General features: G+C 40.9%; 1 protein-coding gene across 2 annotated transcripts in view; it reads right to left on the reverse strand.

Moving 5' to 3' along the window:
- POU6F2 (POU class 6 homeobox 2) overlaps positions 1-25,104 on the reverse strand; it is a 434,029-nt gene that overhangs the window by 94,122 nt on the left and 314,803 nt on the right. The gene's annotated exons all lie outside the window — the stretch shown is intronic.

The raw sequence follows: 25,104 nt of genomic DNA on the forward strand, positions 1-25,104 counted from the left end.
TGCTTCTCCACTCCTCCATTCAATCCAAGAGTCCTGGTGAAGACTACCCCGTGGTTGACTGACGGTTCCTTTCTGCTACTCATTTGAAAACATTTGCTTATATGGAAAGGTGGCTTGTGGGGAAACTGGAAATCTATGGATCTCTATGCTGACTTCTCCCTAAAAGCATTCTTGAATATCTTTAGATGGGGATTTTAAGAATCTGGGGGGCTTTAAGAATCTGCCTTAAACCTGTAATTAGAATTTGTTGACTTGAGTTCCCAGGCTTTCCTCCAGACCCAGAAAGCCATCAGCATCTCACGGTAGATTGGAGTTCAAGAAAAGGTGAACCCAAATTGTTTGTGTGCAGGGGCTGCCCACATAATCCTAGCTGCTGTCAGAAGCTATACTGTACAGGTCCAGTGCAGGTGGGTAGGTACACAGATTGCTTTTTATTCCATTCTCCTCCATGCCACAAGCTTGTGTACGTTCTCTGGGCTCATACACAGACACATATACAAGCATAAATGATGTGCAGCAGTTTTTGACAAGTGCTTGGCATGTATAATGAAATTCTTGATGACAGCTGTATTATTTCCCAGTGACGTAAAGTTGAACAAATCTAATGCGACTTTTCACAGTGGCATTATCATCTTCTCCCTTTGCCCTAATATTTACAGGAAATATTACAAGTGTTTGACATATAAGTTCAGCATTTGACTGACTTTAATAACCATGTGATCAATAAGAAGTGATATTTTTATGGTCCAAGTTCAATATTTAAAGGGTCACAGGTGGCAAATCTTTATCAAAGCAATAAGGCCAGATCTTTTTATTTTTCAAAATCCATTATTTCTTTAAAAAAAACTTCTTTTTGGAATGAATATAATTAAGAGTTAAGATCTATGAAAAGTTGCCTATATTTATAAAGAGTATGGGCATTATAGAGCACACAGATACAGCTACATTTGCTCTCTCAACACCTTGATTTTTGGATACTGAGAAGAAATTCAACGTGATGAACATAGATAGCAACTGGGTAGAAAATCAATGAATGTAAATCTGGGAGCTTATTCTTTATTCAATAAGGAGACCAGTTCCCAGCCTCTTTGTAAAATTATTGCTTCACCAGTAAATGCATACAATTAGCTAGACTAGGTAGGCAGTTCTCCATTTTCTGTGTGCTTGGTTCTGAATCATTTCTGAAAGGAAGTACCAAATTCTTCCATCCACCTTTCTCCCTTAGTCCATACTCCTCCTTGGGTGCAGGATCTTCAGAGCAAAAGAAACATTTATGATCTTGATTGCTGGGCTACAGAACAGGACCATGACTGTTGTCTCTTGGCATACTAATTCTCATATTTGAGTTGCTTATAGCATTGGTCAGCCTCATAGGTCAATTAGTCAATCTTCTAGCACTTACAATCTGGAAACCGCTCAGTGTCCCAGCATTATCAGAGCTTATCTCCCATCTTCTTTGTACCCCTGTCTTCTTTCACCTTCTTTCATCAACATCACTGCTATCATGGTCATATCTAGTACTTACATAGCACTCACTATGTGCCAGGCATTGTTCTAAGAACTTTACAAATACTAATTTAATCCTGATTGATAGCAAATCTATGACACTGACACTTTAATCTGCATTTTTAAAAGAAGGAAACGAAGGCACAAAAGGGCTAAGCAACTTGCCTAAGATCACACAGCTACTAAAGGAGAGTCAGAATTCAAACCCAAGCAGTCAGGCTTCAGTCTCTTCTCCTAACTATACATCTTGCTTCTCATTATCTTTATTTTAATTTTTTAAATATCTTTATTTTTAGGGGGCATTATTATTATTATTATTATTATTATTATTATTATTATTATCATCATCATCATTACTATTACTCAATAGCAAGGATAAGCAAACTACTGCTCATGGGCCGAATCTGGCCCATAGCCTGTTTTGGTATGGCCCATAAGCTAAGAATGATTTTTATAGATGAACATTTGCAATTGATTTGATAATGAGGAGCACTAAGTTTGTACTCTAATGATATGATACATTATCCCCTGGTGATTGTTAATTTTATGTGTCAACTTGACAGGGCCACAGGGTGCTTAGATGTGTGATCAAATATTATTCTGGGTGTTTCCATGAGAACATTTTTGGATGAGGTGAACATTGAAGTTTGTAGACTGAATAAAGCTGATTACTCTTCAGTATGTGGGTGGGCCTCATCCAATCAGTTGAAGGCTTGTGCAGAACAAAAGACTGACCTTCCCCCTAGCAAGAGAGAATTTTTCTGCCTGCTCACCTTCAGACTCTATCTGGTATATCAGCTCTGCAGATTTTGGACTTGAGAGCCTCCATTATAAGGAATTGTATAGATAGATATATTCTATTGATCCTTTTTCTTTGGAGAACGCTGACTAATACATGTCCCCCAAAAGAATTCCATTCTTCTCATTAGTAAATGTGTATTATAAAAATTCTACTCAATTCCTATTATTATATTTTGAGTTTTATCAATAAAAATTTTGTGGAAATTTGTTTTCTCTCTTTATATAAGTACATAAAGAATATCCTTGGCCAGGTGCAGTGGCTCAAGCCTCTAATTCTAGCACTTTGGAAGGCTGAAGCCAGAGGATCGCTTCAGACCAGGAGATTGAGACCAGGTTGGGCAACATAGGGAGACCCCTTCCTACAAAAAATTTTTAAAAAATTAGCAGGCATGGTAGTGCATGCCTATAATCCTAGCTACTTGGGAGGGAGGCTGAAGCAGGAGGATTGTTTGAGCCCAGAATTTGGAGGCTGAAGTGAGCCATGATTGCATCACTGCACTCCAGCTTGGGCGACCGAGCAAGATCCTGTCTTGAAAAAGAAGAAAACAAAACACACACACAAAACAAATAAACAGACAAACAAAAAGAATATCCTTAACTTGCAAAGCCTAAGATACATACCGTCTGGTCCTTTACATAATATGTTTGCTGGTTCCTGAGCTATAGCAATGAGCCCGTGGTTGAACGTAAACTAGTTAATTAGTTTGATTAACTAATTGTCTACCGTGAGTGGGTGTTTGGCAGAATTATCAGTGGAGTCAAATGACAGAGGGTAACCACAGGGTGTCCAGCACGACTCTCCTCTTGGGTGGTATTGGGGAAAGCCACAGAGCTGGCTCAAGGGGACATCTGTAGAAGTGACAGAATAGCCAGTGGACTGGCTCTGAGTAGAGCAGTCAGGGGTAAAGGATGGAGGGAGGAGGAGAGAGGACTGGCCGTTAGTGCTCCAAGCCCCCAGACTGAACTTTAAGAACCATTCTCGGCCGGGCGCGGTGGCTCACGCCTGTAATCCTAGCACTTTGGGAGGCCGAGGTGGGCAGATCACGAGGTCAAGAGTTCAAGACCAGCCTGACCAACATGGTGAAACCTGTCTCTACTAAAAATACAAAAAAATTAGGCAGGCATGGTGGCACACGCCTGTAGTACTAGCTACTCAGGAAGCTGAGGCAGGAGAATCGCTTGAACCCGGGAGGCAGAGGTTGCAGTGAGCCGAGATCATGCCACTGCACTCCAGCCTGGGCGACAGAGTGAGACTCTGTCTCAAAAAAAAAAAACATTCTCCGAGTCTGGCTTCTTTTTCCCTGAAAACACATAGACAGCCCTGATTCCACTGACTGCAAAGATAAGTATTCTTCCTTCCACCACTGCACAGGTCTATGTCCTGCAGAGGAGAACTGTATTCCTTTCATCTTTCTGGAAATTCATATGATCTATGAGAAAGGGATGGTATTAGTTAGGGTTCTCCAGAGAAACAGAACCAATAGGAGATATCTCTGTCTGTCTGTCTACCTATATATTGAGAAGGAGATGGATTTATTTTAAGGAATTGGCTCACAAGATTATGGAGTCTGGCAATTCAAAATCTGCAGGTTAAGCCTTGAGCCTACAGGGTGGAGACTCAGGAAGTGCCCATGTTGAAGTTCAAGTTCAAAGGTCATCTGCTGCAGGATTCCCTTTTGCTTGGGAAAGGTCAGCCTTTTGTTCTATGAGGCAATCTGCTTTACTCACAGTCCACCAATTTAAATGTTAAATTTATCCAAAACACCCAGAATAACACTTGAGCTATGTGGGCACCGTGGCCCAACCAATGGTTGACACATAAATTAACCATTGCAGGAATTAATTTAGGCAGGGGTGGGGAGGGGGCATAGTTGGCCAAAGCAGTGGTACCCATTTGCAGCAAAAGAGAAATCATCCAGCTGAATAACTACTACTGATTCAGACATCCAGGAGCACACGCACCAATGTCTTCCTCTGGCTCTTCCTGTCCTTCTAAATTATACTAGAACTTCAGAGCCCTGCTCAAGTTCCACCACCTCAAGGAAGTCCTCTTGGACACTTTCAGTTCTCAGTTGGCTCCTCTTTGGGTCTTTGAGAGCAACTGCTGTCTTCCCACACTGTTGATCCTTTACTGTGTTCTCTTATGTTGCATGTTAGTCTTGCCTTCTGGAAACATCCTAATAATCTATATCAGTAACAATGACCCCAAGTCATCAGGAAGTTGCAGTAAGGTTTCCTTTCATTTACACTGGGAAATCTCATCAATCTGTCAAATCTGTGAAGTGTCTACTTTACCAGGTTGCTGGAGGATAATGCAGGCATACCTCGGAGATATTATGGGTTAGGTTCCCGACTACCACAATAAAGTCAATATTGCAATAAAGCAAGTCACATGTTTTTTGGTTTACTAGTGAATATGAAAGTTATGTTTACACTCAGTCTATGAAGTGTTCAACAGCATTATGTCTAATGTATAAAAATACTTTAGGCCAGGTGCGGTGGCAGCACTTTGGGATGCTGAGACAGGAGTATTGCTTGAGCCCAGGAGTTTGAGGCCAGCCTGGGCAACATAGTGAGACCTTGCCTCTAACCACCCCCACCAAAAAAAAAAAAAAAAATAGCTGCGAGTGGTGGTGTGTGTCTGTAGTCCTAGCTACTTGGGAGGTTGAGGTGGGAGGATCACTTGAGCCTAGGAGGTCGAGGCTGTAGTGAACTATGATCACACCACTGCATCCCAGCCTGGATGACAGAGCAAGACCACATCTCTGAAAAAAATATTCTATTGTTAAAAAACGCTAATAATTGACTGGGCATGGTGGCTCACGCTTGTAATCCCAGCACTTTGGGAGGCCAAGGAGGGCAGATCACCTGAGGTGAGGAGTTCAAGACCAGCCCGGCCAACATGGTGAAACCCCGTCTCTACAAAAATACAAAAAGAAAATTAGCTGGGCATGGTGGTGGGTGCCTGTAATCCCAGCTACTCAGGAGGCTAAGGCGGGAGAATTGCTTGAACCCAGGAGGTGGAGGTTACAGTGAGCCAGGATCACACCATTGCACTCTAGCCTGGGCAACAGAGCCAGACTCTGTCTCAAAAAAAAAAAAAAAAACAAAAAAAAACTAACAATCATCTGAGCCTTCAGTGAGTTTATCTTTTTGCTGATGGAGGGTCTTGCCTCGATGTTGATGGCTGCTGACTGATCGAGGTGGTGGTTGCTGGAGGTTGGGGTGGCTGTGGAAATTTTTAATTTTACCCACAGTAGAACTTCTTTCAAAATTGGAGTCAATCCTCTCAAACCCTGCTGCTGTCTTAGCAACCAATAGTTTATGTAGCATTCTAGATCCTTTGTTGTCACTTCAGCAATGTTCACAGTAGTTCACCAGGAGTAGATTCCATCTCAAGGAACCACTTTCTTTGCTCATCCTTGAGAAACAACTTCTCATCCTTTTAAATTTTCTCACGAGACTGCAGTCACATGAGATTCAGTCACATCTTTAGGCTTCACTTCTAATTCTAGTTCTCTTGCTATTATATTTCCACCCCACCTTCAGTTCCTTCCTTCACTGAAGTCTTGAACCCCACAAAGTCATTCATGAAGGTTGGAATCAACTTCTTTCAAACTCCCCTTAGTGTTGTTATTTTCACCTCATTCCAGATGTGCTGTCATCCAGGCTTTGTTGTTTCATTTATAAAGCACAGGTAGAGTTGATTTAGCATCATTCTTAAGGGCCCTAGGATCTTACCCTAGGAATGGTAAATGAGCACTGGCTTTAACTTAAAGTCACCAGCTTCATTAGCCCCTAATAGGAGAGTCAGCCTGTCTTTTGAAGCTTGAAGTCAGGCATTGAATTCTCTAGCTATGAAAGCCTTAGATGGTATCTTCTTCCAATAGAAAGCTGTTTCATCTACACTGAAAATCTGTTTAGCGTAGTCACCTTCATCAATGATCTTGGCTAGATTTTCTGAAAAACTTGCTGCAGCTTCTACATCAGCACTTGCTGCTTTGCCTTGAACTTTTATGTTATGGAGATGGCTTCTTTTCTTAAGTCTCATGAACCAACCTCTGCTAGCTTCCAACTTTTCTTCTGCAGCTTCCTCATCTCTCTCAGCCTTCATATAATTGAAGAGAGGGCCTTGGTCTAGATTAAGCTTTGCCATAAGGGAGTGTTGTGGGGGGTTTGATCGATCCAGACCACTCAAACTTTATCCATACCAGCAATAAGGCTGCTTCACTTTACTTTTAATTTCCTTCAAGAACTTTTTCTTTGCATTCACAACTTGGCTAACTGGTACAAGAGGCCTAGTTTTCTGTCTTTCTTGATTTTTGAATGCCTTTCCCACCAAACTTAGTCATTTCTAGCTTTCGATTTAAAGTGAGAGACATGCAACTCTTCCTTTCACTTAAACTTGGAGGTCATTGTAGGGTTATTAATTGGCCTAATTTCAATATTGTAGTGCCTCAGGGAATAGACAGGCCTGAGGAGAAGGGGAGAGACAGGGAAATGGTTGGCTGGTGGAGCAGTCAGAATACACACAACATTTATCGATTAAATTTGCCACCTTTTATGGGTATGATACATAGCACCCCAAAACAATTACAATAGTAACATCAAAGATCACTGCCCACAGATCACCATAGGAGATCTCATAATAATGAATAAACTTGTAATATTGTAAGAATTACCAAAATGTGACACAGAGACACAAAGTGAGCACATGCTGTTGGATAAATGGTGCCGATAGACATGCTAGATGCAGGGTTACCACAAACCTTCAATTTGTAAAAACTGCCCTACTTGCAAAGAGCAATAAAGCAAAGTGCAATACAACAAGGTGTGCCTGTATGAGATCATGTTTGTGACAGTACCATATAAACCACAGGCAAGATACAAATAGAAGATTTTTATTACTATGATACTCTGTTTAAGAAGGCAGGGGATGGGAGCAAAATGCTTTCAAAAGATTTACATTTTACACCTTTTATAGTGCTAGTACTAAAGGTTTAACCCTTACCTCTTCTGGGAAAACTCATCTATCAAGAGAAACTTACTTGTTTGAGGGTGATGGATAGCCAAGGTTTTCCTGTGCTATCCTGATATTCTTCCATTCTGTGTCTTTTAAAATACGTTTATTCTCAGATTTTAAAATTGTGTTTATTTTCACAGCATGGGTGGTGGCTATCGGACAAATGGCTTCCCAAGATCATTTAAATGTTTATGTATATTTGAATGTTTAAATTTAAAATTAAAGGTTCAAATTTAAATATATATGAATATTTTGACTGAGACGAGAAAAGGAAATAATTCCCAAACTACTGTTACTGGTAATGGTTAAATTAATGAAGACTAATTCATCAGTTTTTTTGGATAAATGACTTATGGTGAATAGTGTTTGCCACAGGTGAAAAGGACCCCAAAGCTTTCTTGTGATTCTCAAAATATTGCCCCTCTTCAGGTCTCCCCCTCTATCTTTGTAAAGATGAGCCCCAAAACTTTTTGTATTCCTGAAAAACTCACCCCTCCTCTCTCCTCTGGGTTCTCAAAGCTGCCACCACAGTCTACCCTGGAGGCCACCAGAAGTAAGCCCTGACATCTTGTATCCCTGTTTGTGCTGGTCACCTCAAGAAGCCCAAGAATCCCAGCTCCATTCACACATCTTTTCCCATATGGCATCTGCACACTCCCTCTCCTCCCCTGCCTCCCCAACTCCTGAGACCTCCCTCTGGGCTCTCTGGAATTCCTGGTCCTTCACTAGCCAAGTCGCCCAACTCCTCAACATCTTCTCAGAATATGCCCCGCACCTTTTTGCCCCAGCAGAAGTCTGGCTGTCCCCTGAGGACGCTGCTTTCCTAAAGACCTCATAGGTGGTGGCTGTTCCCTACCCGCTCCTAGTGTCTCTGGGCCTGCGTGGGAGGGCATCTTGCTTGCTGGTCGTTGCTGCTCTCAGACCATTCTCCCATCTCCTTGAAGACCGCAGTTTAGAAGCTCATACCCTGGGACTATACCACTTGCTACCCTTTGTTACCCTTAAAGTCCTTGTCACCCCACCTCATTCCTTGAAGCCTTTACTCTTGGCTCTCTGTCATGCCTTGTGGAATTATGACTGCTGGGGAAAGTGTGTGTGTGCGTCTGTGTGTGTGTGTGTCTGTGATATTTATCTCCTTCCAATACTGTGGTCTCCCAGTTCTTTGCCCTTCTCTCCTCAGGGAGGATGTCCTTTGCTCTACCTCAGCTGTATTTCCCAAGGTCATGCTCTGGTATTAACAATGACCACACCCTTTCCCTTGTCTCAGGTGCAAGTATTCCACTCTCTGGCCTTTCCTGCTTGTTTCCAGCTCATTCCTGTGACTACTTCAAACTCCAATGGTTTCACCATTGGAGTTTGTTACTGGTTAAACAATTCTTTAACCCCACTGGAATTTATAACACTTAAATCCCACCACCTTTCTATTGCCCCATAAGCATCCCATCCCCTAGAGTTCTTCCTTCTTTACCCAGCTTAACATTTCATTGTTCAACTTTGCACCTTCTCTGTGCCTGCACCTACACAGCTGAATGTGGCTGGAGAAAAACCTATAACTGTGCTGATCAGCCTGACTTCAGATACATAACCATTAACCTCAAGTAGACATACCCTGGCACCACCCAGCAATCCTAGGACATTTTACCCACACACCTAGAAGGACTGTTTCACATCTTCTTGCTTCTCTTCAGACCTCTAGCACCTCCTTTCTCATTCTGACTCTTAGCCATTGACCTGGCTTCTTATTCCATTGAGAATAGATAATCTACTTTTTGATGGGATTGTTTGTTTTTTTCTTGCTAATTTGTTTGAGTGCATCGTAGATTCTGGATATTAGTCCTTTGTCAGATGTATGGATTGTGAAGATTTTTCTCCCACTCTCTGCATTGTCTGTTTACTCTGATGATTGTTCCTTTTGCCATGCAAAAGCTCTTTAGTTTAATTAAATCCCAGCTATTTATCTTTGTTTTTATTGCATTTGCTTTGAGTTCTTGGTCATGAAATCCTTGCCTAAGTCTAGAAGGGTTTTTGCAATGTTATCTACTAGAATTTTTGTAGTTTCAGGTCTTAGATTTAAGTCCTTAATCCATCTTGAGTTGATTTTTGCATAAGGTGAGAGATGAGGATCCAGTTTCATTCTCCTGCATGTGGCTAGCCAATTATCCCAGCACCATTTGTTGAATAGGGGACCCTTCCCCATTTTATGTTTTTATTTGCTTTATCAAAAATCACTTGGCTGTAAGTATTTGAGTTTATTTCCAAGTTCTCTATTCAGTTCCATTGGTCTATGAGCCTGTTTTTATACCAGTACCATGCTGTTTTGGCAACTATGGCTTTATAGCATAGTTTGCAATCAGGTAATGTGATGCCTCCAGATTTGAGCTAAGAGCATGAATAGACAATTCTCAAAAGAAGATATACAAATGGCCAACAAACATATGAAAAAATGCTCAACATCATTAATGATCAAGGAAATGCAAATCAAAACCACAATGTGATACCACCTTACTCCTGCAAGAATGGCCATAATCAAAAAATAAGAAAAAAAATAGATGTTGGCATGGGTGTGGTTAACAGGGAACACTTCTACACTGCTGGTAGGAATGTAAACCAGTACAACCATTACGGAAAACAGTGTAGAGATTCCTTAAAGAACTAAAAGTAGAACTACCATTTGATCCAGGAATCCCACTACTGGGTATCTATCCAGAGGAAAAGAAGTCATTACAGGAAAAAGATACTTGCACACGCACGTTTATGGTAGCACAATTCACAATTGCAAAAACGTGGAACCACCCCAAATACCTGTCAATCAACGAGTGGATAAAGAAACTGTGGTGTATATATATGATGGAATACTACTCAGCCATAAAAAGGAAAGAATTAATGGCATTTGCAGTGACCTGGATGAGATTGGAGGCTATTATTCTAAGTAAAGTAACTGAGGAATGGAAAAGCAAACATTGTATGTTCTCACTCATAAGTGGAAGCTAAGCTATGAGGATACATAGGCATAAGAATGATACAATGGACTGTGGGGACTCAGGAGGAAAGGGTGGAAAAGGGGTGAGGGATAAAAGACCACAAATTGGGTGCAGTGTATACTGCTCAGGTGATGAGAGCACCAAAATCTCACAAACCACCACTAAAGAATTTACTCATGTAACCAAACACCACCTGTTCCCCAATAACCTATGGAAATAAAAAAAAAAAATAAATAAAGAGAATAGAGAATCCACCAGAAGAAAACTTCCATGCCCTTTCATTGCTGCAATACCCACCTGCAGCAACTATGTCTGTGTTCTGTTCCTGTGGATGAGAATGCTGAGCTGCTCTCTAGAGAAAACCCCCACTGCTTCAGTGCATCCATGCCTCTTGCCTATTCAAGAACATCCCTGATTTGTTTCATCAATTTCCTCCCTCTACGGGATCTCTACCGCCAAGATATAAATGTGAAGTTTCTGTTTTCATCTTAAAAAACAAACCTCTCTCGACCCAACCTCCCCTCTAGCTATTATGCCATTTGTTGGCTTCCTTTCAGAGAAAAATGCCAGAAAAGAGTTGTCTATTCTTGATGTCTCCAATTCTTCTTTTATTTCTTTTTGAATCCACTTTGATCACTCCAATTCAACGCTCCCGCTCCATTGGAGCTCTTGTCAAGGTCACTACTTATTTCCAGGTGAAAACTCCAATGGTTAATTCTCAGATTTCTTTTTACTTGACCTACCCAAACTGGTTGACACAGTTAATCATTCTCTCCTCGAAACACTTGATTTACTTTTTCTTCTAGGACCCCCCTTTTCCTCCCTCACTGAGCCCTCTTCTTAATCTCCTAGGCCAATTTCTCTTCCTCCTCAGAAATCCTTAAAGTTGGGGTGCTCCAGGGTCCAGTACTCGAACCTCTGTTTCATCCAGGCTCTCTCTCAAAGTAATCTCATCCGGGCCTCTGGCTTAACATACCAGCAGTACACTGATGAACTTACAAGTTTATATCTCCAGCATGGACCTTTTTCCAAAACTTGATTATCTAATTGCTTCCTCAACATTTCCTGTTAAACATTTAGTGCTCTCACAAACATGACGTGTCTAAAACCAACATGTTAAAAACAAAACGTGCACAAACCTTCTCTTCTCACTGTCTTCCTTACCTCGATCAATGGGGAACTTCATACTACCAGTTGCTTAGGTCAAAATCATTGCAGACATCCTTGACTCCTCTGTTTTCCTTACACTCCAAAGCCAATCCATCAGCAAATTCTACCAGCTCTTCCTTAAAATATATTCAGAGTCTGATTACTTCTCACCATCTCCACCACGTACAACATGGTACAAACCATGATTGTCTTTGTCTGGATTGCTGCAGTAGTCTCTTAATTGGACTTCCTGCGTTTGCTCCAGACTCTCGGCCGTCTGTGCTCTTTATAGCATCTACAGGTGTTCATGTTTTATTCTGAGTACTAGCTACAATTCTTACAGTGGCCTGCAAGACCCAGTGTGATCTGGCCTCTTCTTCTTCTGTGGCCCCATCTCCTGCCTCTCTGTCCCTCGCTCACTTTGTACCGGTCTTGCTGGCCTTTCTTGTGCTTCCCGGAACCTTCCAAACATCCTCCTATCTTAGGGCTTTCCATCTGCTCCCTTCCCTGGAGTGTGCCCTTTCCACTGGTCCTGGGAGAGATGTCATCTCTGATTAACCTACATCAAAGAGTAACCCCCTACTTTAGCACTTTCTTTCACTTTGACCACATTTATTGTTCCCCCCATGTAAGTTATCAGTGTTTGATACACTATGTGTTTGTTTATTTGCCTTTTTTTTATTTGTATGCATGTTTGATTCCTGCCCTAGCTCCTAGAATAGTGCTTGGCATTTGTAAGTGCTTAATACATAGTTGATAAATGAACAAATGACTCATAAGACTAAAATGATACCAGAACTGTAGATCAGAAGTTTACTAAAATGGTATCAGGAAACTGAAAAAAGTTCCCTAGAGGATGAGGTCTGGGTCATTTTGCCATAGAATCCTCTGTAAATCTTAGTATTCCACGAGTCCTTCTGACCTTGCTTGTATTGTAAGCAAGCTTGACCAGAAGGGAGGGTCCTAACAAGGGGATCCTGGCAGGTTCTTTTTGGGCTACTCAACTCTCCTTATATGTGCTGGAATAAAAAAATTGCATTTCCCCTCCCCACTTTTTTTTTTTTTTTCTGGCCATTGATAGCTTTCAAGATGAAATAAAAAAGCATTACTTAAATGCACACTATCTGAATTTTGGTCCAGACTAGAAACTTCAAGATGTATTTTAGTAGATGTTTTTTGAGCAATTTAAGACTAGATTATAATTTTGTTTAGACTCACTGAAAGAGCAGCTTCATAGTTTTAAAAAGGGGATAACAAGGGCTACCATGACATTGGAGGCTGAGGAAACTGAATACCACTGTATACTCTCAGACATCACCACCAGACAATGGCAGCCAGAGGGGACCTGGCACTGTCCTATGTGGCTGGGTGCCCTGTCTGCTGGCCACTTGTGAAGGACATGCTACATCCATGAGACAGAATCACTCTCTGTAGCCTCTTCCCCCTTGCCTAACCCACTCACTTCTGCGAATAACCTCAGATTCTCTCAAACACCCAAGCTCAAACATTTGTAGGTGTTCTTTATTCAGACTCAAGAACTTGCAATTTCATCGTGACCTCTTCAAACAGCACGAGTAAGGAGAAGTGGTGAGAGAAACACATCTTTTAGTGTTGTTTCCTGGCTCTCAAAGTATGTTACATAAAAAGAAAAAGAATAAACTTTAAAATGTTTTTTGAACTGTCATTTGATGATGTGTTCGGCAGTCTTCAGAAAATAGGTACATGTTACTACCACATTAGGGGGAAAATAAGTTAAATAATAATTTCCAGCAGCAAGCCTGAAGGCTATCATATTGTCATTCAATAATCTGTTTCTGAAAATCCCCAAATGCATTTTAGTAGGTCTGCATGCTTTCAGCTTTCTGGATCACATATCATAGGCATTATATCCAAAAGAAACAGAGGCAGTCAAACTGACGGATTCTAATTTAGAAACGGAAAAGTGAATCTTCTAGTGTTTCTGAAGGTTAAAAAAATGACAGTCTTGCCTCTTCCCCTGAAAACTTATCTTTAATTATGCTTTGTGGTGGGAGAAAAACAGCATACTTGCTGAGTACAATACCTGAGTTTTAAAAGCTACTTTAAATTAATTCATTCATGCTTTAATCAGTGGGTCAAGGAGTCCACTTTGCAGAACTCACAGCTACATTTATGCAGCCGATCTTGATTTATAAGAGAAATCAAGGGTGAGCACAGTTGAATATAGGGAAATCACCACCTACAAATAGATAGTAAATTTTATAGTGAGGGCTTCATTAGATTAAAACCTTTCGCCTGTTTGGGGTATGTTTTTTCCTTCCTGTTGAATTCCTGAGTTCCCTCAGGCCAAGTACAAGGTCCAGGCTCCCCACCTCTGCAGACCCCTCTTGCATCAGGAAGGCCAAGGTTCACACCTGGTGAGGCTCTCTGTGCATATCCACAATGCAGAAGCAGTGTCTCCAGAGGCAACACAGGCTCCATGAGGAAACACACGAGTGGTCAGACTGAATTCTGTCAGCAGATGAGTGGGGAGAAAGGGAGCAAAACTAAGATCGACTGAGTGACTATTACGTCCTAGGTGCTGAAAGGTGCTTCACATACATTATTTAATCCTCACAACAAATTGTCAGAGGCATTTGAACCAGAGCAACTTCATCCTGAATAGGGACTGGGTAAAATAAGGTTGAGACCTCCTTGGCTGCATTCCTAGATGGCTAGACATTCTAAGTCATAGGATGAGATAGGAGGTTGGCACAAGATACAGGTCATTTGCTGATAAAACAGGTTGCAGTGAAGAAGCTGGCCAACACCCACCAAAACCAAGATTGCCATGAGAGTGACCTCTGGTCGTCCTGATTGCTACACTCTCACCAGCGCCATGACAGTTTACAAATGCCATGGCAATGTCAGGAAGTTACTCTATATGGTCTAAAAGGGGAGGCATAAATAATCCACCCCTTGTTTAGCATTATCATCAAGAAATAACCATAAAAATGGGCAACCAGCAGCTCTCGGGGCTCCTCTGCCTATGGAAGTGGCCATTCTTTCATTCTTTACTTTCTTAATAAACTTGCTTTCACTTTATTGTATGGACTTACCCTGAATTCTTTCCTGCACAAGATCCAAGAACCCCTCTCTTGGGGTCTGGATCTGGACCCTTCTGGTAACAAAATGAGTGCCCTACATGATATTTTACAGGGTAGAGGTAGAAAGCCTCAGAATGTTTATGTGTAACTTCAAGATTTCTACTCTTTCTACTTTAAATCATGTGCTTGAAGTTTAGATAAATTGTTTATTTCACATTTAACGTTTCTATTTTCTTTGTTTTAACAACTGTGTATGGCTTGTATCTCATTTCTCTCCCTCTAAAAGTACATTCAGTATATTCATTGGAAAGTAGTTGCCTAACACCAAGTTAACTAGTACTAATTAATTCTCAAAATCATAATTAATAGGTAACTGCATTGTAGGCAGTATATCTCAAAAGGAGCACTTTTCCTTGTTTAATATTTCACATGTATCTTAACCATAGGAAGATACTATCTGAAAATGCAATTCTAAATAAGGATGTTAACTACCCTGTTGAAAAGTACCTGAATACTTCACTGCAAACAAATCTTGCATGTAAAATATAAAAATTCTCTGTGTTGCACTTGAAATCTGATAAATATTTATTATCAATGCTGTTTGCTTTTAATCTGTTCAGGATATCATTTCTCCAGCTTCTTAGTAGTTAAACAAAAATGGCATTTACATTACAATATTGCTTGCCAACAATCTCATTTTCTGGTTTAGTCAGCAGCCCTTCATGCTTGATTAGTCTTTAATTATACAAATACCTACATATTAAAAAAAGTTTTCTTTTTTCCATACTTTGAGCATGTAATTATTTTCTCTTGCATGCAATAACCTTTAATTTTAGGATTAAGCAACTGATTCTTTTTAGTATGGATGGGCCTTTTCAAGTGTTAAAGCAAATTTGGTTATTGTATTATGAGAAAAATTAACTTTGGGAAACCTCTCATCAGTGCATTTGACAGCTCCCTGATCAACTGTTACAGAAAGCATCTGGAATCTAAAAAATAAAATGAGACTTCATTCCTCCAGCTTTTTGCTATGTCTCCCTATCTCTTTGGTCTAGAAATGTGATAATTTAATTAATTAAAGGCTCCAATGTACCAATTTTCCTATTTCCATAAATTAGGAAGGAGAGCATATATTTTACATAAAAATATTTTAATACAAAGGTTGTTTACAGTTCTAGTAGAGAACACCCCAAACTGTAAACTTTTATAATAAAATATTTTTCTATAATAAATCCAGAGGACGTTTGAAATATATGAGTATCTTGTTGGGTTATACGGTGTTTCTCTCTACTGGCCATGCCTAATCCTTGGGGCCAATGAGATGATCAAACAACAATGAGGCTTAGAAGTGGTACATCTCTTGCAAAACCAAACTTGGTGTAGATGAGCAAATCCTTTACAAACCGTCTAACACGTTGTTAGGTACCTCTTCCGTATTACTTTCCTTCTTTCTGCTCTCATACTAAACCCAGAAAAAAAAATCATTTTCTTAAGGGAATCATCTTAAGAAGCAAACTAACTTGAGAATGTCACAGCACTCAATAGCCACATTAAATATGTACCATGTTCTAGGTTCCATATTAGGCATGAAGGAAACAGAAGTGAATAAGATTCACAAATCTATGCAGTAAGGTTTTGGCCTGTGTTTAACGTGCTGCCAAGAAGACATTTTAACTTGTCTTTATTATCTGTTCCAAAGTTTAATTCATGGGACAATAAAAGCGTCTTCTTGTCATACTCTTTTTTTTTTTTTTTTTTTAATACAGAAGTACAGCTCCACTTCCTTTTGTCCTATTCTCAGGGTTAGCCAGAGGATCTCAGAGTCTGACAGGACCATAAAGCACACCTGGTCCGACTCCTCTACTCTTCAAGAGAATCACTGAGGAAATATTAACCGATATTAATGAACAACCATCTTCAGTTACTCAATCTTTCTGTTAAAAACCCCAGTTTCTCACAATGCTGTAGCTCAACCCATTAACCATTTTTTTGTGTATTACCCTTGAGCCTTAAATAACATCTCTTTATTAATAAATTGTTTACAACTTTATAGAGCAGTAGTTCTTAAACCCTGCTGATCATCAAAACCACTGGCTGCATCCAAGACATTCTGATTTTGCAGTTATTGCGTTGGGTGAGGGGAATTTGTATTATTAAAGAGTCCCCATCTGATTAAAACTTTTTTATTTAATTTTTTCTTATGAGGAATTTTAAATACATCTAAATAAGACACAATAGTATAATTAAGTCACATGGACCCATCAGCCAGCTGCAATAATTATCAACTCATGGCCAATATTCTTCATCTGTACCCTACCCAAACAGCTCCACCCACATCATTCTTTTTCCTTCAATATCATTTTAGAAAAAATCCTAGGGCATGCCATCATTTCATTTGTATTTCAGTAGGTATCTTCAAAAGCTACTCTTAAAAAAAAACTTCATATCACTATCACAGCAAAAAATATTAAAACGAATTCTTTTGTATCATCAGATATCCAGTCAGTGGTCATATTTCCAATTGTCTCATAAAAGTCATACTTTTTCCTTTTCACAGTTTGCTTGAATTGTAATCTAAACAAGCCTCACATAATGAGATTGGTGCTGTGTCTTTTGATCTACAGGTCCAATTCTCCTAGCTCACTCTCTCTCTTCCTCTCAAAATTCATTTGAGAAGAAATCTCTGCAGGTGGTTTTGATATGTGGCCAATCTGGGAATCATGACTGCTCTGAAGCACCCTCAGAGGCCACCAGAAGGGGCGCTAGAGCAATTCGTACTCTGAAGCCCCCACCCTGGTTTATGAAACCCTTTGACCCTTCCCCTCCATGCCACCTGCAAACCTTTTAATAACATGGCATTTTTGGCTCTAGAGAGAACATGATACATTTATAAGAATTACTTTTTCCATCTTCTTATTAAATTTAGAAGTCATCTGAACTTCCTAGCTTTTGTGGCATTGAGCCAAGTGAAATCAGGTGGCAGTTTGGAAAAATGTTGGAGGTGGCATGGTGATGGGCTTGGGGTAAAAGGCCAAATAATTTATCTTCCAAGCCAGAACAGTTCTGAGAATGAAATGTTAGTGATTACCTGGATGGTAGACTTGCACAGAGACTACTCTGGTTAAAAGGAGGTGGGAGGATCCCTTGGGGTCAGACCGGGGCTCAAACTCCAGCTCCACCTCTTACAAACTGTGGGGCTTTTGATAAGTTACCAGCTTCCTCTGAGCCCCAGTTTCCTCGCTTTCATAAGTAATTGCATGGCATACGTAGAAAAACATACCCAAAACACCTAGGACAGTGCCTGGCATACGTTAAATACCCAGAAGTGTTTTTGATTTTTAAACTGGATCATTGTTTTCATACTGGGAGATTCCATGTGTGTTTGCCTGCTCTTGCAGTGGGGTTTGAAGCAGCCAGGCTGCGTCATGTGAGAGTCCCAGGCATCCAATAGTGGGGTGTGAGGTGCACTCAAGGTAGGAGATCCACTTTCATTTTCTTTGGGTCTCCCTGTCTTCTTTATAATATGTTTATGCTTCGGGTAACATGATTTAACCCACGGATCAATCAGATCTATAAAGTATTAACAAGACCTGCTTCTTTGCCTATTATATTCTGAATATCAAGAACTACCATGTGTTATTGAGATGGTGGGGGAAAGGAAACAGATTAATTAGAAAATGATGGTCCTTAATTTGATGTACATTTCTTCCCAGATAAAATAAACTGATTTAAAGTATTTAAATCAAGCCCACATTTCCCAAAGCCCACTGTGAAGATAATGCAGAGAAGGATGAGGTTGAAACAATTTCAAAGGAGTCATCATAACATCTAAGGCTTTTATAGTTCTTACAATGTGCCAAGCATGGTTCTAATTATAACAATAAATAGCTCTTCTTTCATTAGTCATTGTTATCTTCATCAAGAAATTTTGCAAAGAATTTTAAGACAGTCTAATCACAGGCACTTACATATTTGTGACATGAATAATTGTTAAATCAGAAATCATCACGTACAACAATTATTGACAGCCCTGGGATACAAAGAGGCGTGAGACATTGTGTCTGTTCTTAAGGGGCTTATAATTCAAATGAGATAATAAATTGTCCATAAACAAGATGAAAATAAAAGAAAAAGACTTAAAGAGCAAATGCTAAGTGCCCAATATATGAGTTCAGGAAAGCGATTGTTGAGGCCTGGGCCACTGTGGGCACTTCATGGAAGGAGCAGGAAGTGAAGTGAGCCACGAGGGGTCAGTGATGAGAAGAGGGGGCATTCCAGGCAAGGGGCATGGACCAGCAAAGCGAGGGAGGGATTGTGTCAGGCACATCTGGGCATGGTGGGGGGCCAGGGTGAATGCGGCAGAGGGAGTTGGAGGATGGGGTGATGAGTAGGGCCAGAGCGTCCAGACTAAACAGGCCAGCGGAGGGTTTGAGCATGGAGGTGGTATAAACTAAATGTTCTTTTAGGAAGAGTAACTTGACAGTGGTTTGCAAAGTGGATTAGAGAGAAAACAGAAGTAGGAAGACCAACTTAGGGAAGATGGTGATAGCTCTGCCTCGGGGCCAGACTAGGTGGGAAAAGTGAGAGAAGTTCCAGGTACTTTGGATGTGAAGCTCGACAGCCCCTGACTTCTCTGACCAGGGGCCTGTGGACCTGGCCTTCGACTTGCATCTTCCTGAGGGACACAGCTTCCAGGGGCCTAAATTAGCCAATTAATCCCTGTGGGGTTCCGTGCTTCCTTCCCACTGTTTCTCTTTCCCTTTCACTTTCTCTTTAGAATTATCTACTCATTTTTGGTGGGACTACTTGTCAGCTTTTATTACTTAGTCTCTCATTTTAATAGGCTTGTTAAACCACTAATCTGCTGTGTGTTTTCAACCACATAGGCAGTGGTATAATGTTGAATCTTGAAGTTCCCTGGAAGATACGTGTGTGTGGGCGAAGGCTGGGGGGCGGGGTGGTGGGCATTTCTTTTTCGTTCTTTTTGACTGTTGGGAAAGGTGTTTGGTGTTTAAGGGCTCATATCACATGCAGTATGTTGGGATACTGATATACCTGCTTCCTGGCCTGTTATACACCTAAGAAATCCCATCTCTGTCTACCTGAAAAGCTGGGTGTTTCAGGCTAGGGTTTTTCAAATTCTTCTGACCTTGTCTCATAAGAAGAAACACACTTTACATCTCAAGCCAACACATATATACATACAAAAATATATGTACAATTAGATCTATCTCTCAACATGTAACTATAGATGTCCATTTGTATATCACTTAAAGGAAAGTGTCTTTAAAAAAATTTGTAGACTTTGTGTGCTCTGGCATTTTCTACTCCTTTTTATTATTTTCTTTTAAAAATGCTAGTTACAGACTACTAAACCGATTTAGCAATCACTCACAATGTCATGAAAAACACCATGCCCTTCCCCAATCTGGGCACATGGTCCCACCTAATCCTTCACAAAGATCCCTAGAAAGGTCCAAGGCACAGCCTCTCGAGTGCCAGGGCCAGCCTGTTTTCCATGACTGCCCGTCTTCCTATTCCTTGGTTCAAGGGATCCTCATTTTAAAAATGTGCCAGATTCATTCCTGGTGGGAGGGAGAGCCTTTTCAGACTGGGGGCAGAGAGTATAAACATCTGGCCCAGTGATGAATAAATGGGATTTGGGCAACCTGTCATATGGTCAAGAAGAGAGCTCTTACTGCTCCAAAGGCAACTGATAACTATTGATTGGGAAGAACACCTCCTCTCCCTGCTCCTTTCCAATAATCTCTGTTTTAAGATGATTTCCTTCAGGAAAGGCTGAACTCTCTTTATCTAGTTTCCTGATAAAGCAGAAATAGTTAGCAAGAAGTCTTACATTCCTCCTAAATTCTAACTTCTGAGAATTCCTAATGAAATGGCTAGACGGTCTCCTTCTTTGTGTTTTAGGGTCTCCTTTGAATCTCTAATGGGGAGATAAGAATTAACTACAGTCAGATTCAAGGATATACAATGAAAAGGATCTAGACTCTGATGTGTTTTCTTTAAAAAATACTATACTCCGTCCACATCAACCCTGAACACATGGTATGGTATAAAGTGGTGTTTATCTAAACATTAGAGTACCAGGACCATATCTACGTTGGAACAATCAGATCTCACAGCCTAGGTTTCTTCTTCCTCTCTTGTGACACTTTAGATTATTTCAATCCATGTCCTAGTTTAAGAGCCATGTTGGCAAGGAGATTTTTCTAAAGGTTTTTTTCCTATTGCTCAGAGCTAAAGGTTTTGTCCTCTGACCTTTTGATTCCCGCTCTGCATCTAATCAATGTCAGGTCACCACACGTAAAACTAAAAGGAGGTTAAATGGAAAAAACAAAAGCACAAAGCCAAACAAGCACAGGGCCCCAGGCCCACCCGGCCAAGATTAAAAAGCTCACCATTTTGAAATAGTACAATAGTACAGTCTCTTGGAGAAGAAAATATTTCTTGTTTACCCTCCCTGTTCCCCCCACCTCCCGTTTGTTTGGTGCCTGATTTGTTTCCAGTTGCAGCAGGGAGGTCAGAGCAAGCCAGGAAAATGAATGGAATCAGCCTCCTGCTGGGCCGCCTGGAGCGGGCGGGTGTTACGGATCAGCGTAAAGCCAGCTTCCTTTCCTGGGCCTGGGCCGATGTAACTCACTGGAGTGGCAAATTACATCAGACCTACAGCTGTAACCCGACATTATGATTAATTTGATCAGTAATTTCTCCTGTTTTTCATTTTAATCGGTGTGACTATTCTGCTGTGGCAGGTCTTTCAGATCTAATTAAGATAAATTTCCGAGTAAAAGACTTGGCAGACTTTCCGAGTCAAATCCAGGCATCAAGTGTGAAGACCTGCAGCCCCAGTCCATCACCTTTGGGGAGGGCCGGGCCTCCTGCTTGGCAATCAGCCATTCACACTTAAGCAAATTCATAATCTCCAGCACTGCTTAGTCATTCTCTCAAAACGTCCCAGGCAGGAAAGGAAAGGAAGAAAAGCCCTAGACAATGTCATGTTTCCCCATTCCACTGACTTGCCCAAACTACATAAGTGGATGCTTTACAGAATCCCTTAGATGATTTTAAATAAATGTTAAAGCATTTTAAATAAATCCATGCATACGTACATATTAAGCAAACGCAAGTATGTATACATACAAATATTGAAAATACATGCATGCAACTATGAGGATTTGTCATTCCCATGTACATAATAGTCTAACCCTTTAGTGCAAGGAGACAACTATACACATATTGGGTGGGGGTTGGCAGGGCATAAGAGTTTATTTTCCCAATTTGTTTTCTTTTAGGTCAACCCATGCATTCATGTATGCATCCTTAGGCTGATATTTGTACAAGTTCTGGTAGGTTTCTGTTCTTTGAAGATGAAAGTGTGAATGAGATTTCTTTGCAAAGCCCATCAGCAGGACCTGCCCGTCCAATCTGGGGCAAGCAGACATTGCGCAAAGGTCCAGCTGTGCCTGGGTTCCTAGGTCTACCTGCCTCCTTGCAGGAAATGCAAAGTCAGGCCAAGACCTTTGAAAGGGCAGGTGTTTTTGAAGACATTTCTTCCATTTTGTCAAGAAAACGTGTTTTTATATTCCATGTTCTCACTTACAGGTGGGAGCTAAATCTTGGGGATACAAGGACATAAAAGATGGGGGGAATATGAGACTCTAGGGGCTTCCAAAGGAGGGTGGGTAGGAAGGAGCAGGGGCTGCAAAACTTCCTTTTTTTGGGTACTATGTTCATTACCTGGGTGATGGAAGCAATAGAAGCCCAAACCTCAGCACCTTGTGATATACCTTTGTAACAAACCTGCACATGTATCCCCAAATCTAAAATAAAAATGGAAATTGAAAAAAAGGAAACTATTGTCTTACAATGATGGCAGCACTTCCAATTATTATAAAGTAAATTCCCCATTCAAACAGGAGTGACTATTTCTGAAAACAAACATATGACTGGAGTATGCTTACTATCAATGTCATTTTGTACACAGTTCTCCTTCACCCCTGCCCCCTTAAGAGGTTAAGGAATTTCTCCGAACCACCACTACAGGATCTGATATCAGGTAAAAAGAAACACAGTTTGATTCTGTGTATGGCCTCTACATTTTAAGGATCACTTTGCTACTGTTTTGCATGTATCTTGTGTTTTGGTCTCGAAAAAGAGTGTTGAAGCTATAGTGTTAGGAGAAGCTGCCGCCTCCCCTCACTGAGGCAGGCAATCTCAAATGCACTGTGATTGCTGCATGAAAGACAGTGGGGACAGGTATGTGTGATCTTCACAGTCCTATAGCAAGGTGATTTGGGGCCTGCAAATTAGCATAAGACCCTCTGACTTCTCATAGGGTTTCTGTTAGCTATCTGAGCTCTAATTTAGTTAGTGGCCACAGACCACTTTAATCGCTGCACTGGTGTTTCAATTTTGTAGAAATGGCTTCAACAAAACTAGTATATTCACTAAAGAAAAAGAACAGACTTGTCCTCAACCCCGAGCTTAGAGTTACTGATTGCTGAGCAATAATCAATCAAGATTTAGATCAGGAGCTATGAGAAAGACGTAAGCTACAAGAAAGATCAGAGAGGTGGGTAAATGAGAGTCTTTCCTCCAACAGTGCTATCTACCTCCATGACTCCAGGAGTCATGTAATTCAAATAACATCACTTTAGAAGGAGGAAGCTCCTTCTAAACCATGAGAAAAGACTAACAAGAGGTAGATTTGCGCAGTGGGTGAGTTTTTGACATCAGATAGATCTGAGTTTAAATCTTACTTCTAACAGGTCCTCACACCTAACGTCCTCATCTGTGAAATGGAGCTGGTGGTACTGGCGCGAGGGGGTGGGTGGTGGGTCCATTGAGTATTGCTTTACCATTCAAGGTGAGTGACCTGCTGCATCAGCATTCCTGGAGCTGGTTAGAAATGCAGCATCTGGGGTGGGCTCTGGATCAGAATCTACATTTACCAGCCTTTCAGGTGGATCCATATGCAAATAAAAGTTTGAAAAGCCCTACTATAAACTAAATGAGACAACATCTAGCAACAGTGGGGCATCTAATGGGCTCTCAATCAGTAGCAATTGTTCTTATTTTGAGAAGATGTTAAAGATTATGAAAAGGATTATTTATTTACTTTCCCTATTATATTTTAAATATCAAATATGAATCACCAGGTTTGAGCTTTTTCTGCAGATATCGGGCTAATGATTCAACTCCAGAGTCTGGGAGAGGCCCAGGTGGCTGACAAAGCACAGACAGGGTTGTTTTCCTTTCCTGATGGGCTGTGAATCTGGGGAGGGGTAGAGCACAAATGATGCTGGCTCATCCTTTTTGGAAATGAAGACCCGGTCTTATTATATCATAAAAGTAAAGTCAGTGCTGACTCATGCAATCAATACTTAGGGCAAAAAGCATTTTGTATAAACAAAGGGTAGGATTTTGTTCTTTAGAAATGAATAATTGGCAGCCTATTTACAAGATCATACATAGTTGTCCTCAAAGCTGGCTGCGCACTGGAGTCTCCTGGAAAGTTTAAAAAATGCTGGTGCCCACCTTGGTTCCATTAGAATCCTTGGGTGGGACCCAGGGCATTGGTATCTTCAAACAAACAAACAAGCAAACAAACTCCTCAGGTATTCCCAGCGTACAGCCCACATTGGGAACCACTGCTGTAGACTTGGAAAATCTTCTCTTGGAAAAGAATACAAAGGAATTGAACAAAATATGGCTGTAGGAGCGCAGGCGTGGTCTCAGCTGTTTGAAGATGGTGTGGCTTGGGTGAGACAAGAAGAGGGAGAGACAGTCACCTGCCAGGCAAGGCCCAAGTGGCCCTGAAAATATTTGATTACATGCAGGTCTTCCTTTCTGGTATGAAGACGCTCACTTTTTCACTTGAGAGGCTCACTAGCAATGAAAATAACATGTAGGCTGTGCCTTGAAGATGCGTCAAATGGCTTTAATGTGATCATTGCATGCAGGGAGCTTGGAAAACATCCATCTTTGCTTTCTGCCTTTCGTAACTTTCTGCCTCAGGTTGGTCCCAAAGACCACTTGGCTTTAGCCTTAGATTGGTCAGATTCCTTCCATGGAGTGCAGACTATTGGAGGTGAGAACTGCTCTAAGGAATATTCCTTTTTTAAACCTTAGACAGGAGTTCAAGATTATTTATATTTTATCTAATTAAAAAAAAACCAAAAAACCAAGTTTCCAAGTCAACCAGATTCCAGAGAGCTTTCCTTGGGGGAAGTGAGAGGGTTTCTCTTAAATCTTCTCCCCGGACCCCTAAATGTTGCTTTGTTCTTTTTAAACGCCACAGTCACAACATCAAAATACAAGGACAGAGAACTCATGTCTGGAAACAGCAGCTAGTCTCTGGGAGGATATGGAGTCCAGCTGAGAAAAAAAAAAAAAAAAAGGAATCTCTAACTTTACTTCTTTTTTATGACAGTTAAATATCTCCTGGTGTAGAAAACTAAGTGGAGGTGCTGGGCTGAGCCCTGTCGAACTACAGTTCAGACAAAATGGGCTGGAAAGGTTGCATTGATCGGAGCCCAACTGGGCCTTCAGACACAGC

Source organism: Pongo abelii, chromosome 6, assembly GCF_028885655.2.
Source record: "Pongo abelii isolate AG06213 chromosome 6, NHGRI_mPonAbe1-v2.0_pri, whole genome shotgun sequence".
In the NCBI taxonomy this organism is placed as follows: domain Eukaryota; kingdom Metazoa; phylum Chordata; class Mammalia; order Primates; family Hominidae; genus Pongo; species Pongo abelii.